Source organism: Rhinolophus sinicus, linkage group LG13 (genome assembly GCF_036562045.2).
Source record: "Rhinolophus sinicus isolate RSC01 linkage group LG13, ASM3656204v1, whole genome shotgun sequence".
In the NCBI taxonomy this organism is placed as follows: domain Eukaryota; kingdom Metazoa; phylum Chordata; class Mammalia; order Chiroptera; family Rhinolophidae; genus Rhinolophus; species Rhinolophus sinicus.
In genome coordinates this window covers 2,866,184-2,878,343 of record NC_133762.1, presented here as the reverse complement: position 1 = coordinate 2,878,343, position 12,160 = coordinate 2,866,184, and the positions used below count along the sequence as shown (strand labels likewise).

The window sequence follows — 12,160 nt, the reverse complement described above, 5'->3', positions numbered from 1 at the left end:
GAAGGAGAATGAGACGGGGGAGGGCTCCGGGAAGGGAAGGCTGGCTAACAGGCACAGGCAGAGCCGCTGGGAGCCTCGAGACACCGGGTCTGACATACGGTACGAGACGAGTTTAGAAACATCCAGATGGAGGAGGAAGGGAAGCTGGACAAGAGGGAGGCTCGTTCCCAGCACATCCACACCCCAGGTGACTGCAGGATAACGGGGAGGTGGCTCTGGCGTCAGGGACAGCCTGAGTATAGAGCGTCCAAACGGCCAAAAGGGAACTTCTGTGAAGACTCAGAACGCCCCCTCTTTGGGATGGACTCCCTTTCCAACCCCAGTGTCTTCTGATCTACATGGCAAATGACCTAAACATACAATTCCCAGGATCTTTCCTGCCCACCCACTGAGCACATGGCTCTGTGTGAGGTTCCAGGAAGGATTCCAAATGTGAGTACAGCTCGGTTCCAGCCCTGGGTCTCTGGGAAAGGAGGAGCAGGAAGCCAGGCTCCTGCTGAAAGGAAGGATCAAGGTCCTGGGGCTTTCATTCATTCATTCAATTCATTCATTCATTCATTCACCCAACGAGTAGCACTGAGGGTCTACAAGGCCCCAGGCACTGTTCTAACTGCCAGAGATAGAGGTGAACAAAATCTTTACGTTGGAGTGGTGAGAGACAGACAGTAAATAAACAAGTACATAAATAAGAAAGAAACATAAAGCAGGGTTAACAAGAAAGGGGAAAGTGATGCTGAATTATATTGGCTAGGCAGGGAGTTGGCATATAAACAGAGCGCCATATAAACCAATCACGCGCCAGGGAGAGGGAATGGCAGGTGCAAAGGCCCTGAGGCAGGTGTGAACATGGCAAATTTGAGGACCAAGGGGATAAGAAGGAAAGAGCCCACGTTCAGTTGGGATCATTAAGGATGGAAAAGGGCCCTGGGACAGGGAGGTTGGGACAGCATGGGGACAAACCAGGGCAAGCCTGGACATTGAGCCCATCTGCCTGGAGCCTGAACAGCTTGGAGGGGCAATGGTTGGGAGCAAGGGCGGGAACTTGAGAAAACCAGACTGAGTACTGTGGGTGTGAGTGGGCACTCGGGAGCCACGAGGGCTTCAGCAAGGGACACCAGACCTGTGGGCCCAACCTGCCAATGGGCAACCCCACAGCCAGCACAGAAATCCTAATTCACATAGCAATGGCACCCCACCAACATGTACGGCTCCCAGGCAGACGTGGGAATCCCAAGCCCCACAGAGAGAGCCTGGCTCTATGACCTTGAGGTCACTGTCCTCCCTGGGCTCCCCCATGCATCTGAGAGAGAACAGGGAGAGAGTGTTGGACTGGCTGAAGGAGAGGCAAGAAAAGATGGCACCCATGACAGCTGACTCAGCCCGTGCCAGCAGGCTGCTCTGAGACACGAGCTGGACCCAAACCAGGAGGTGGGCGGGGTGCCTGGGGACAGGGAATGAGCCAGAAATCCTCCTCGTGGGCACATGGCCCGACCACCAACCAGACACCTGGGCCACTTCTTGGTGAGCAATCAAATGTGACCCATGTCAGGGATCGAGCTGCATGCCAGTCAAGGCCTCCAGCACCCCTACACGGCCCCTTTTCTCACAGCCACCCAGCAAGGTCGGGGCTGTGCCACCCAAGGCTTTCTCCCACTCTCGTCGTTTCTCTAAGGCCAGGCTGCAAGGCATGCCGAGTTCATGTTCAGGGCCTCTGTGCCCACCTGCCTGTGCCCTCGGGCTCCCCCCGACAAGAAAGGTTTCTCCAAGTCTTTAGACAGTGTATCAGGAGAACCTTACCTCAGAGGCATCAGATTGGGTGTGCAGGACCAAGAACAGAAGAGGTGGGGGGGGGGGCTGAGACAGCAGGCGGGTGCGGGGGGGGGGGGACAGGACTGTACCCCCAGACAGGCCTCTTGGCCGCCCACTCCAGACAGAGCCCAGCCTGACACCAACCTCTCAACCAGGTATGTTTTTCCTCTGAGTTCCTCAGTTGTGTCTAGGAAAAAATCAAGGTGTTTTAGCGCTCCCTCTCAGCTTCCAGGGGTGTGACTGGTGTCGTTTACAATTATCTTGTATTTTTATCGAGCATTTCTTAGCTCAGTTGGCAAACTGGATTATTTATGTGCCTCCATTTCACAATCCATCCCCACCAATGATTCCTGTGAAATGTTTTATTTTTTTTAAAAAGGGTTAGAAGTACTCAAGGGACAGTTTTGGGGAACAAGTTATGAAGCCACGACGTGGGCCTGGGGTGCCCAAGAAAGCAAGCAAGGTGGAAGAGAGTCAGAGTGGCCCATCAGCTACGCGGCCCTCCTGCCAGGGCCCACCCCTTCTCAGGCTCACTCGCTCACACACTCACTCACACACACACCCATCTGCTTCAGCCCACACTTCTCCAGACACAGAAGCCCGGTACCCTGGAGACAGAAAGGCAGGTAGGGGGCAAAGGGCACAACCATGCCCCTGAAAATGTCCAGAGGTCTAGAGAGACACACTCCCACAGAAGACTCTTGAGATGCCCCATCGCGAGTGCCATCACCCAGACCAGGCCCAACTCCGGAGACCACTCCAAGGGCCTCCCCTGCTGTGCTGGTGGTGTCCACAGGGGAGGCTGCCAGCTCAGCAAGCTGACCACCAGCAAGCTGCAGCTCACCCACTCGGGCCCCGGACACACGCAGGGTCCCAGCAGGTTCCACATCTGATTGCCCAGGAGACCCTCTCCCGGCCAGGCTACAGGTGGAAGCAGCATAAATGTCCACCCAAGAGCGAGGGCATAGGGCGAGATATCCCAGCAGCTCTGGACTAGGAAACCAGACCGTGTCCCCTGCATGGTGGACCCTGCCCAGGAGAGGAGGAGCCCCCGCTTGCCTCACCAAAGGGCCCACTAACCCAGAGGCCTGAGCAACCCGCTGCCCACCGGCTCTGGGCACCACCAATGTGGACCTCAGGGAGAGTGGGCTTGTTTCACCCTCCAAGCTTTCAGGTCATTATTTCTAAGACCACTGTTCTTTCTCAAAAAGAAAATTCCCACAAAGGGGACAGAGGCTGAAGAGGCCAGAGACTGCTCAGCCCACACAGGCCAAGTGTTGGCATGAGATGCGGGGACTGGGGCACGTCGGCTAGCTGCATGGTCACTTGTGACCTGGCTCCAACATAGATTCCAGTCTGGCCCCTGCAAGGCCGAATCTGAACGGGTCTGAAACAATGAAGTCCTCCTTGGGCAAGTCAGTACGAAGTTACGACTAGCAGGGGTCATCTCAGCGTCCCAGCTCACTGAGGCTCTGGCCGGCCGTACCGCCTTGGACCCCTGGCCCAGGGCACAGTGGCCCCCAGCCTCGGTACACAGGCCCGCCGGCCGGCCCAAAGCCCAGCTTGAGGGTCTAGGGGGCTCGATGTCCGCCTGGACCGTCGGTGGCCCAATCTACGGTTAACAGCCTTGGCCGGCGATGCCCGCCGCGGGCAAGGGGCTGGCGAATGAGGCAGGTCTGCGCCGCGCCCCCAACCCCGCCGCCGGCGGCCAGGGCACCGGGGTGTGCAATTTTCAATTGAGGAGTTTCCCCCTCTGGGCCTCATTAGAAAGGGAAAAGGGGGAGGGGGACGAAAATTGGGGCTCAGATTTCCAGGAGGCAGAGAACCCCGAAGCGCCCCCAAACTCGCGAGTTGCCGCCCAGTGCCCAGCGGGGCCAGGTATTGCACTGGGGACCGGGTCAGGCCCGTGAAACCCGAGCGGGCAGCCCCCGCCGCTCGGCGCCCCTTGTCCGCGCGGGGTCGCCCTCGCTGCGGAGTCCCCCGCCTGGGATGCGTGAGCGGCGGGCTCAGCCCCGCGCGTTCAGGGGGGGCGCCGGTCCGCACCCCCAGCCCCCAAAGGCGCCCGGCTGCCCCGCTGGGACCGGGGGGCAGTACTCCGGCCGTGGCATCTGCTCCCCTCACCTCTGCCCCCTCGCTGGCCCGAGCCCCGAGGCTGCGGCCGGGGCTCCCGCTTACCTGGCCCGGGCGCGGGGCTGTGCGGCCGCCCCCGCCAGCGCCCGCGAGGCCCGCGAGGCCGCCGCCGCAGCTCTTTGTGAGCCCGCGCCGCGCCGCACACCGCGCCTGCCGACGAGCCCGGGAAGCTGGATAGTGGCGGGCGCGCCCCAGACGCGGCGTGCTGCACGCAGGGCCGCCTCTGCCGCGCACCCCGCACTGGCTTCTCCCGCTGCCCCGCGCCCGGGACGCGGGCTGGGAAATCACTGGCAGGCCGGCCCGCGCGGCGGGAAGAAAGGGAGGACAAAGATGGGTCGTGCCCAGCCCCCTTCCCTCGCCCGCCACCCTCCGCCCCCAGCCCGGCGCCGGGACAGTCGGCGGGGTGGGCGGGCGCACCTGGGGCCGGGTCCTGCGGTGCTGGTCTCGGGAACAGGAGCCGGAGCCCAGGCTCTGGAAGCCGCAGCGCCCCACCGCCTTGGGCCCTGGGGAGCACACAGATTCCCGGGCGCACCCCGGACCTGCTGGATCTGGAGCCTGAGGGGTCCGGTCCTCCGGCGGGTAGAGCAGGCGACGCGAGGCTCCACTGCGCCCGCACCCAGCCCCGCGCGCCGCGCTGCCCCCTGGCGGTTCGGCAGCGCGAGCAGCGCAGAGGCTCCGCGACGACCGCGCCCTGCTCGGCCCGGTGCCTTGTTGTGAGAGGAGGGTGTGTGTGGGAGGGGGTCGGGGGGAGTACCTGCGAGAAGCCCTGGGGGATTGCAGCCTCGGAAAGCCCCATCTGCAAGGGGAGGTCCCCTGCCTCCCCACTGCAGAGCCCCGACGCGGGCTGTATTCCAGGTCTTCCTTCCCAGCTTCTGGTAAGAACCCATCACCCAGGACCCTGTGCCCTCCAGTACCGGCCTCCCTACCGCACGGCCTCACCCAGGCTTTTCTCTTCTTGCTGTCCTGAATGGAGAGGACCCCTAAGCTTGGTCACTTCCAGAGACCCACACATACCCAAGGAGAGTCTGTGATCCACCCCCACAGTGCGAATAACCACCCTTGAAGCCCCTGAAGGTTGTGCTGGAGATGCTGGTGTCACCTTTGACACCTCTGGCTCTGTCATTCAGTCCCACAGCAGATGAGGTCACCAGTGGGTTCTATCTGGGGAAGTGCATAGGGTGCCTTGTTGCTCAGAGCTGGCTCACGTGTCTCCTCCCCCAAGTCCTGATTATTGCCTTCTGTTTTCTTCTTTGGCTGGATTGGGGTGAAGCTGTGGTGGGGGGAGTTCTGAAGGAGTGCCACAGAAGAAAGAGGGGGTCCCTCCTGCTGCCCTGAGGGCCAGAGCTGAGACCCTGAGCAGAGGGGGCTGGGAAAAGCTGAATCCTGAGCCAGGCTCAGGCAGACTTGGTGTGGGCCTCCTGTGGCCTTAGGCTCCCTCCTGCCCCCACAACCCCTCCCACCACCTCCCAAAACACTCACACTGACCAGAGGGCCAGACCCTCCAAGTGGGCAGCTGGTCCTGGTGGGGCAGGTTTGTAGCCCAAGTGCCAAACAGAGGCAGCAAAAGCAGAGCCCAGAAGCGGGCCAGCGGCAGGTACCCACCCACTCCCCTCGCCCTGAGGTGCGTATCTTCACTGTTTGTGTTCCATCTACTTAAACATTCTGGTCAGCCAGCCAGTGAAAAGTTCCGCTTCATCCAGCCTTCTCCGGGCCAAGCTTTTCTCTGCATGCCAACAGCTGGAAGAAATGACTCCAGAGCTTCCCTCGTCAAGGATGGGGTCCAAATGCGTTCATCTTCTAGTTTTACCCCAGTGTGGACAAACCCCTCGGGAAACCAGACACCGTGACCATGGATGTGAGTGAGCTGCTGGTTCTGGGCTGTTCCCTTCAACAGCCTCACTAGAGCCCTTCTGGTGGCAAGCTCTGGGCCAGCCACTGGGGTGAGACCCATCCCTGCACATGGGAGCAATCGCGGCTGAATTCCACAGGCTCAGAGGCACAGGCCTGCCCCAGCCTAACTTGGGACTCCTAAATCTGGTGGGCTCAAACCGTCACCATTCAGAGAAGTTGTGAAGACTCTTGGCATGGCGAAAGCCTGTCTCAGTATTCCACAAAACTGAAAAGCTGCAACATAAAAGATTGCTAAATTTGACTTCAGAAAAATTCCTGCATGGCAAAAATTCCTCCATAAGCAAAGTCAACATCAAACCAGAAACAAAGTATTTGCAACTCACATCACCAACAGTTAATTTCCCTAATACAGAGATAACAGCTAGAATAGGCAAGAAAAAAAGAACAACTTAATAGGAAAAAAAAAAAGCAGGCAACGGTAGGGAGCAGACAGTTCACAGGAAAGGGGATACAAATGACAAATGACTTTTAAACATTGGAAAAGATATCCTCCTTATTCATAAGAAACTCAAATGAAACTACACCTAGAAACGATGGTTTTTACCTGTTAGAGACCCACAAGTGTAATAACATGCATGGAGGGACTTTAGATCACTTATATCAAAATGACAAGTGCACAAGCCCTTGACCTAAAAATTCTGTTTCTAGGAATTTTTATAGATGTATACTGCACGCGTGCACAATAGCCCTAAGCAGACTTATTTATCATGTTACTGTTTGAGTAGCAAATGACTGCAAACCACCTTCCATATCCATGAACAGGGGACTGTTAAAAACGTGAGGACACAAGCAAACACTGACCGAGTACACCGCCATAAAAGGAGGAAACAAGGAATCACATGAGGAATTAACATAGAAAGTTAATGTAAGAACAAAGAGTAGATGTGTGTAGTATGCCAACGTCTGTGTAGAAACACAAAGCAGACACACGCTGGTATGCAGTCATAATTTGAAATATACCTATCCCAAAGCAAAATTTGTAAGTAAGTTATCACTCATAACCATGGTTCTTAACTCTTTGGAGAGTAGAAACCTCTGAGATCTCTGGTCTCTTTCGCCAGAGGATGAAAAACTAGAACCCCGACCCAGTAGCTGTAGCAGATAACCTGTGTGACTAGAAGGGTTGAACCCCTCGGCCATGCTACCTACCGCCACTTAGTGGCCGTATTCGTGAATTGCAGGCTAGGTGCCAATACTGTGAAGTCGAGTGCAGTTCCCCTGCCAGGCCAGACGTCCTGCAAGGCGTTTGTAAACTGAAGCCAAAAACTTGTCAATTCCTCAGCACTGGCCATAAGTTAGTTTTAGAAAATAATGCATGCCTTTCCTATACAGGGTCAGAAGATTAATCTCTGCCTTATAGGCTGGGGAGGACGTTCCCTTATAAAATTCCTGAATGACAGAACAGTAATTCTTTCACTCCTACCGTGTTTCCCAGACAATAAGACCTCACCGGAAAATAAGCCCTAGCATGATTTTTCAGGATGACATCCCCTGAACATAAGCCCAACTATGTCTTTTGGAGCAAAAATTAATATAAGACCTGATCTCACTCTCAGGGAAATACTGTAGGCTGAGTGTATAAATGGGTTTGATTGATGCAGACATGTTCTCTGGGTGGGGATGGCAGAACAGCTCCCTTCCCATAGGTACCACTTGACACAAGCCTTGCTGGGTCTCCCCCCTCTTTTGTGAATGAATTGAGTCCCAAGCACTTGCCTTGAGCTGCCCCTCCTCACCCCTTCACCTGTGCCATCAAAGGTGCCCTCAACCAGGAGCCAGGGGTATGTACTCTGGTCCCAGCAAAGGCACCAGCCAGATGCAGCTCCTGTTAAAGCCACTCCCAACAGAAAGCCGGGCTTTCCTGAATGCACAGGGCTCCGGCATGAGCCTGGCCACGTCACGTCCCCCTGCCCAGAGCCTCTGGGGGCAGGAGAGGCTGACCCGGCCCAGCACAGCCCACACCCCTGCTTGGTAACAGTTCCAATGGCTCACTATCAACCCCTCCCCTGCCAGGGGCCCCTGCCAGCCTGGTGTGCTCTTCCCCAGGCCCTTGGGCTCTCCAGGAAAACCTCCTCTGGCTGCCCACCCCATGGAGCTGATCTGAGGGCGACATGCTCTGTCCAGCATGTTCCTTCTTGGCTTTCATTGTGGCCTACAGTTCCTTGTCAGCACCTCTCTCTCTCTGTCTCCCCCCCCACACCCCACCCCATACCTGCTTTGACACAGCTCACGACACACTGCCTGGTCCAGAGAGCGCCCTCAGTAAAAGTTTGCTGACTGAACAAACGAACACATGAAAGTAAACTATTTCAGAAGCATTTCAAGGTGTTCCTGTCCCCAAACATGCTTCGGGGCCCCCCCTCCCCCACCACCACCTGCAGAGTGTGCTGTCTCCAGCAAAGCCCTGTCATCACATAAGTTCATCCAACGGCTCACAGGGGCCTCAGCAAAGGCTGACAGAGAGGAAAGAAAGTGGGGACATATACAGACATCCCTATAGAAAGGCTGCTTGCTCAAAACTCGTGCCCAGCGCGCCACTTTCAGAAACATGGAAGGCGGAAGAGGACAGTCTCTATGGCGCATGGGACACAAGGCTTCTAGGAGCCATGCCCTTGGTCCCAGGGGAAGCGGCATGTATTGTCACCTATTGCTGCTGTGACAGATTACCGCAGCTGGAGTGTCACATAAGGACACTGTGCTTCTCTCCTCCATAGAGCAGGCCTGACGGTGGGCACTGTCACTGCTGAGATGGTCCCCTGGTGTCCTTGGAGATGGTGCAGAACCCAAGTGCTTACTTGCCAAGGACAAGGGGTGTATTTGTTGTGACGGCCAGTATGACCGTGGTGACCAGAATGCTTTAACCCACATGACCTTGACTAATGGACCTCAAAGAATAAAATGAATAGTGGCTGAATGTCCAGAAGGAAGCCAGTTCCCAGACCCAGTGTCCCCTGATGAAAGGGGCGGCTGAGTGTCCCCGGAAGCACCCTGCAACCCTGCCACAAGTGCATGCCATGACTCTTCCTATGATTCTTCCATACTGAGACCTCTGGCCATTTGCTGGGCTCACGTATGCACTGGAAAAAGGGGGATGCCAAGACCTCATGGAGATTTCTGGGCATTAATTCTTAGGAAATGTTTACAAAATTCTTAGAAAAGCAAAATACCATTGTGCTCTTCCAAAGTGGGAGCTGATGGTTCAGAGAAATGGAGTTTGGACCCAAATCTGACCTGTGGGGGGCCTCACAGTTCTGCAGAACCCCCAGTTCCAGGTTGTACCCTTGGAATAGACACACGTGCCCCTTGTAGAGTCCCCACCTTGGCTCCCCTGACCTATGGGTGGGGGCCATTGTCGGAGGAAGGGCTAGGGACAGCAGACCAGAAGCAGCAGACATCACCATGGTCACCATGGGAACGGGGAAGGCGGGATGCTGTCACAGGCCCATTGGGTTTGCCTCTTTGGCTCATGTAAATAGCCTGTGAATGTTGGAAAACGACAATGGATTGTCATACACTTGATCTGGTAGTGACTCTAATGGCAGCTGCTGCTCCAGGCATGCGTCCAGCCTGAGGCAAACAACACAGTCACTGGAGCCTGCTGTGCTGTCACAGCACATTTCTTCCCCCGTTTCCTCACGTGAACACAACTGGTTAACATTTCAGCTTCCGACTGACAATGTGACTGAGTTGGCTTTCCGCTGCCTCAGTATGGTGGCCGAGGAGACGCCCTCATTCAGGCAAAGGACAGGAGGGTAAAGCAGTGGCTGCTGGGGATGGCTCCTTGCCTGCCTCTCCAGGCCCACGTTCTGTGCCTGGAAACCAATCTCTGTGGACTGTGTTTGTGGCCCCTTGGCCCTCAGGCCTCCAGCTGGGTTTGCCCAACGGGAGATACTGGCAGGAGACTGGAGGCAGGAAAGAGGATGGGGTTGGTGGCTCCTCGCCCCGCTCTCTTCCTTCCATAGCACTGCAAACTGGCCATGTTTTAGCAAAGGCCACAGCTGCTGCCGGCCCCACAGCCCTCTCCCACAACTGCACGGCTCCCTGGACCCCCGTGAGCATCCCCTCAGCTTGCTCCTGTAGGCCCGGGGGTGCCAGCAGCTCCCAGGGTGGCCAGTCCCCACGTGCTAGATTGCTGATTTCTCCTAACCCTGCCCCACGTTTGTTAATAGTTCTCGTCCTAAACTCTCCTCACTCGCCTCTTCTGATGGTAGCGTCTGCTTCCTGCTGGGACCCTGACTGATTCAAGGAAAAGGATGAGTTCATTCCCCTAATGGGGTCCGAGTAGTTACCATGTCATTAGCGTCAGGCACTGGGGAAACCTTTGAAACACCAGACACTCTCACTGCCCTCTCAGAGTTTCTGGAAGAGACAGGCAGTGATGCCACAATCACACAAGCAAAGGGAAATTATAAACTAGATACAAGGAGGAACAGGCACATGGTGCTTCTAAGGCCCCAGTGTGAGGGGCTCCTCCCTTGCATTCGGATCGACATTCCAGGCAGTGGAACAGCATGTGGTAAGGCCTCGGAGCTGACAGGAGCCCCTCACATTTGAGGAATTTAAGAAAGGCTTATGCAGACGAGGCCAGAGGGGCAGGAAGACACGTGCAGGCGACAGGCCCGGCCTCCGAGGCCTCCTTGAAGACTTTATCCTAATGAAGAACAAGTGTTGGGTGGCCTCTCTGATGGGCCCAAGGATCCACACCTCCTGAGATTCATGCCTCATGTGGTCCCCTCCCTTTGAGGGTGGGTGGGACTCACCCAGTTACTTCTAATGAACAGAACACGGAAGAAGTGATGGGATGTACCTTCTGAGAATGGGTTACAAGAAAAGGCTGGCAGCCATTTTGGAGGCTGCTCTTGTTCTTTTGCTGTAGTGGCACACCAGCCACCACATTATGAGGACACTCAGGCAGCTAATAGGTGGCCTGTGTGCTGAGGAACCCAGGTTTGAGACCACTGCCAACGTCCCCTTGGGTGAGCCTACAAGCAGATTCCCCAGCCCCAGGTAAGCCTTCAGGTAACTGCAGCTCTAGCCTCTGGCTAAACTATAATACAACCTCGCGATACACTGTGACCAGACACCCAGCTAAGTCATGCCCAGATTGAGGAATCGATAGGGACCACAGGATACTAAATGTTTTTCGCTTTAAGCTGCCAAATTTGGGGGTAATTTGTTACACAGTAACAGGTAACGAATACAGAGCAGATTCCTCAGGAGGCTGGCATATTTCATTCATTCAACAAACACTAAAGAGCTATTATGTGTCAGGCATGTATGTTGATGTTTCAGACATAATACATTTTATCAATTTTTATGCAGTTACTTTTGAGTGGGTAACACTGTAACACGGTTTAAGGTTCTAAAGTAACAATAGGGGTTAAAGGGAAAAGTTCCTCCGCACGGACACCGCCCCCTTACCGTGGCTTAATGTTATCAGTTTCTGGTGTGCCCTTCCAGGAAGGTTTCATGTATGTACAAACAAATACACATGGGTTCACACACCATTCTGCAACTTGCTTTTTTCACGTAACCATATACGTATCTTAAAGAACATTCTATGTCTGTACATAGAGAATTTCCTCATTGTTTTCCATGGCGACATAGAATTCCATTATAGGAATGTACCCTTATACATTTCAGCCGGTCCCCTATTCATAAACGCTTAGGTTATTTCCAATCATTTGCTACTTCAAACATTGCTGCAACAAATAGTCATCACCACACAATGTTTTGCCACATTTAAGATAATTTTCTAAAGCTGGATCCAAAAGTATGCAGATGTGTAACTTCAATAAATACTGCCCAAGTGCCATTGCAATGGGATGGTTGGATAGAGACTTCTAGCTACCTGGCCACCAGCAGAAGATAAGAGCGTCTGCCTCCCCCACGACTGTCAGCAGTGTTTTCGCTCTGCCCAAGTGATCAGAAGGAAATGGCATCTCAGAGAGGCCTGAAGTTATCCTCCCATATTATGTGTGAGGTTGAGACTCTTTGGACATGTTTAGTAGCTGCTGATATGACTACAGGTGTGTGGTAAAAAAAATAAGAATTACAAATTAAACAACACACACACTCTGGCTGCCAAGAGAGGGCTGTGGGGACAAAAGCAGATGCAAGGAGGCCAGATGAAGGGGGTGGAGAGCAGCAGACGGACCCAAGCTATTAGAAAGACTAAAGAAAGAGGCCTTTGTGAGGTGTGTGTGTGTGTGTGTGTGTGTGTGTGTGTGTGTGTGTACACATGCACTCTTAGGGCATGGTTGGTGGGGAAAGGCAGTTCCAGAATTCATCTTTACTCTGTGGCTTGTGC

The 12,160-nt window shown here is 54.9% G+C and overlaps 1 protein-coding gene across 11 annotated transcripts in view; it reads right to left on the bottom strand.

Annotated features, from left to right (window-relative positions):
- APBA2 (amyloid beta precursor protein binding family A member 2) overlaps nucleotides 1-5,174 on the bottom strand; it is a 153,107-nt gene extending 147,933 nt beyond the window's left edge. Inside the window, exon 1 of one of the 11 annotated variants that reach the window (XM_074317906.1) lies at nucleotides 4,954-5,174. The gene's annotated coding sequence lies outside the window, so the exon portion shown is untranslated. Of the gene's footprint in view, nucleotides 1-3,984; nucleotides 4,263-4,356; nucleotides 4,648-4,865 lie in introns of those variants that run through there. The other 10 variants (XM_074317905.1, XM_074317900.1, XM_019753225.2 and 7 more) reach the window with 10 other exon arrangements.
- Between the last annotated feature and the right edge of the window lie 6,986 nt (nucleotides 5,175-12,160).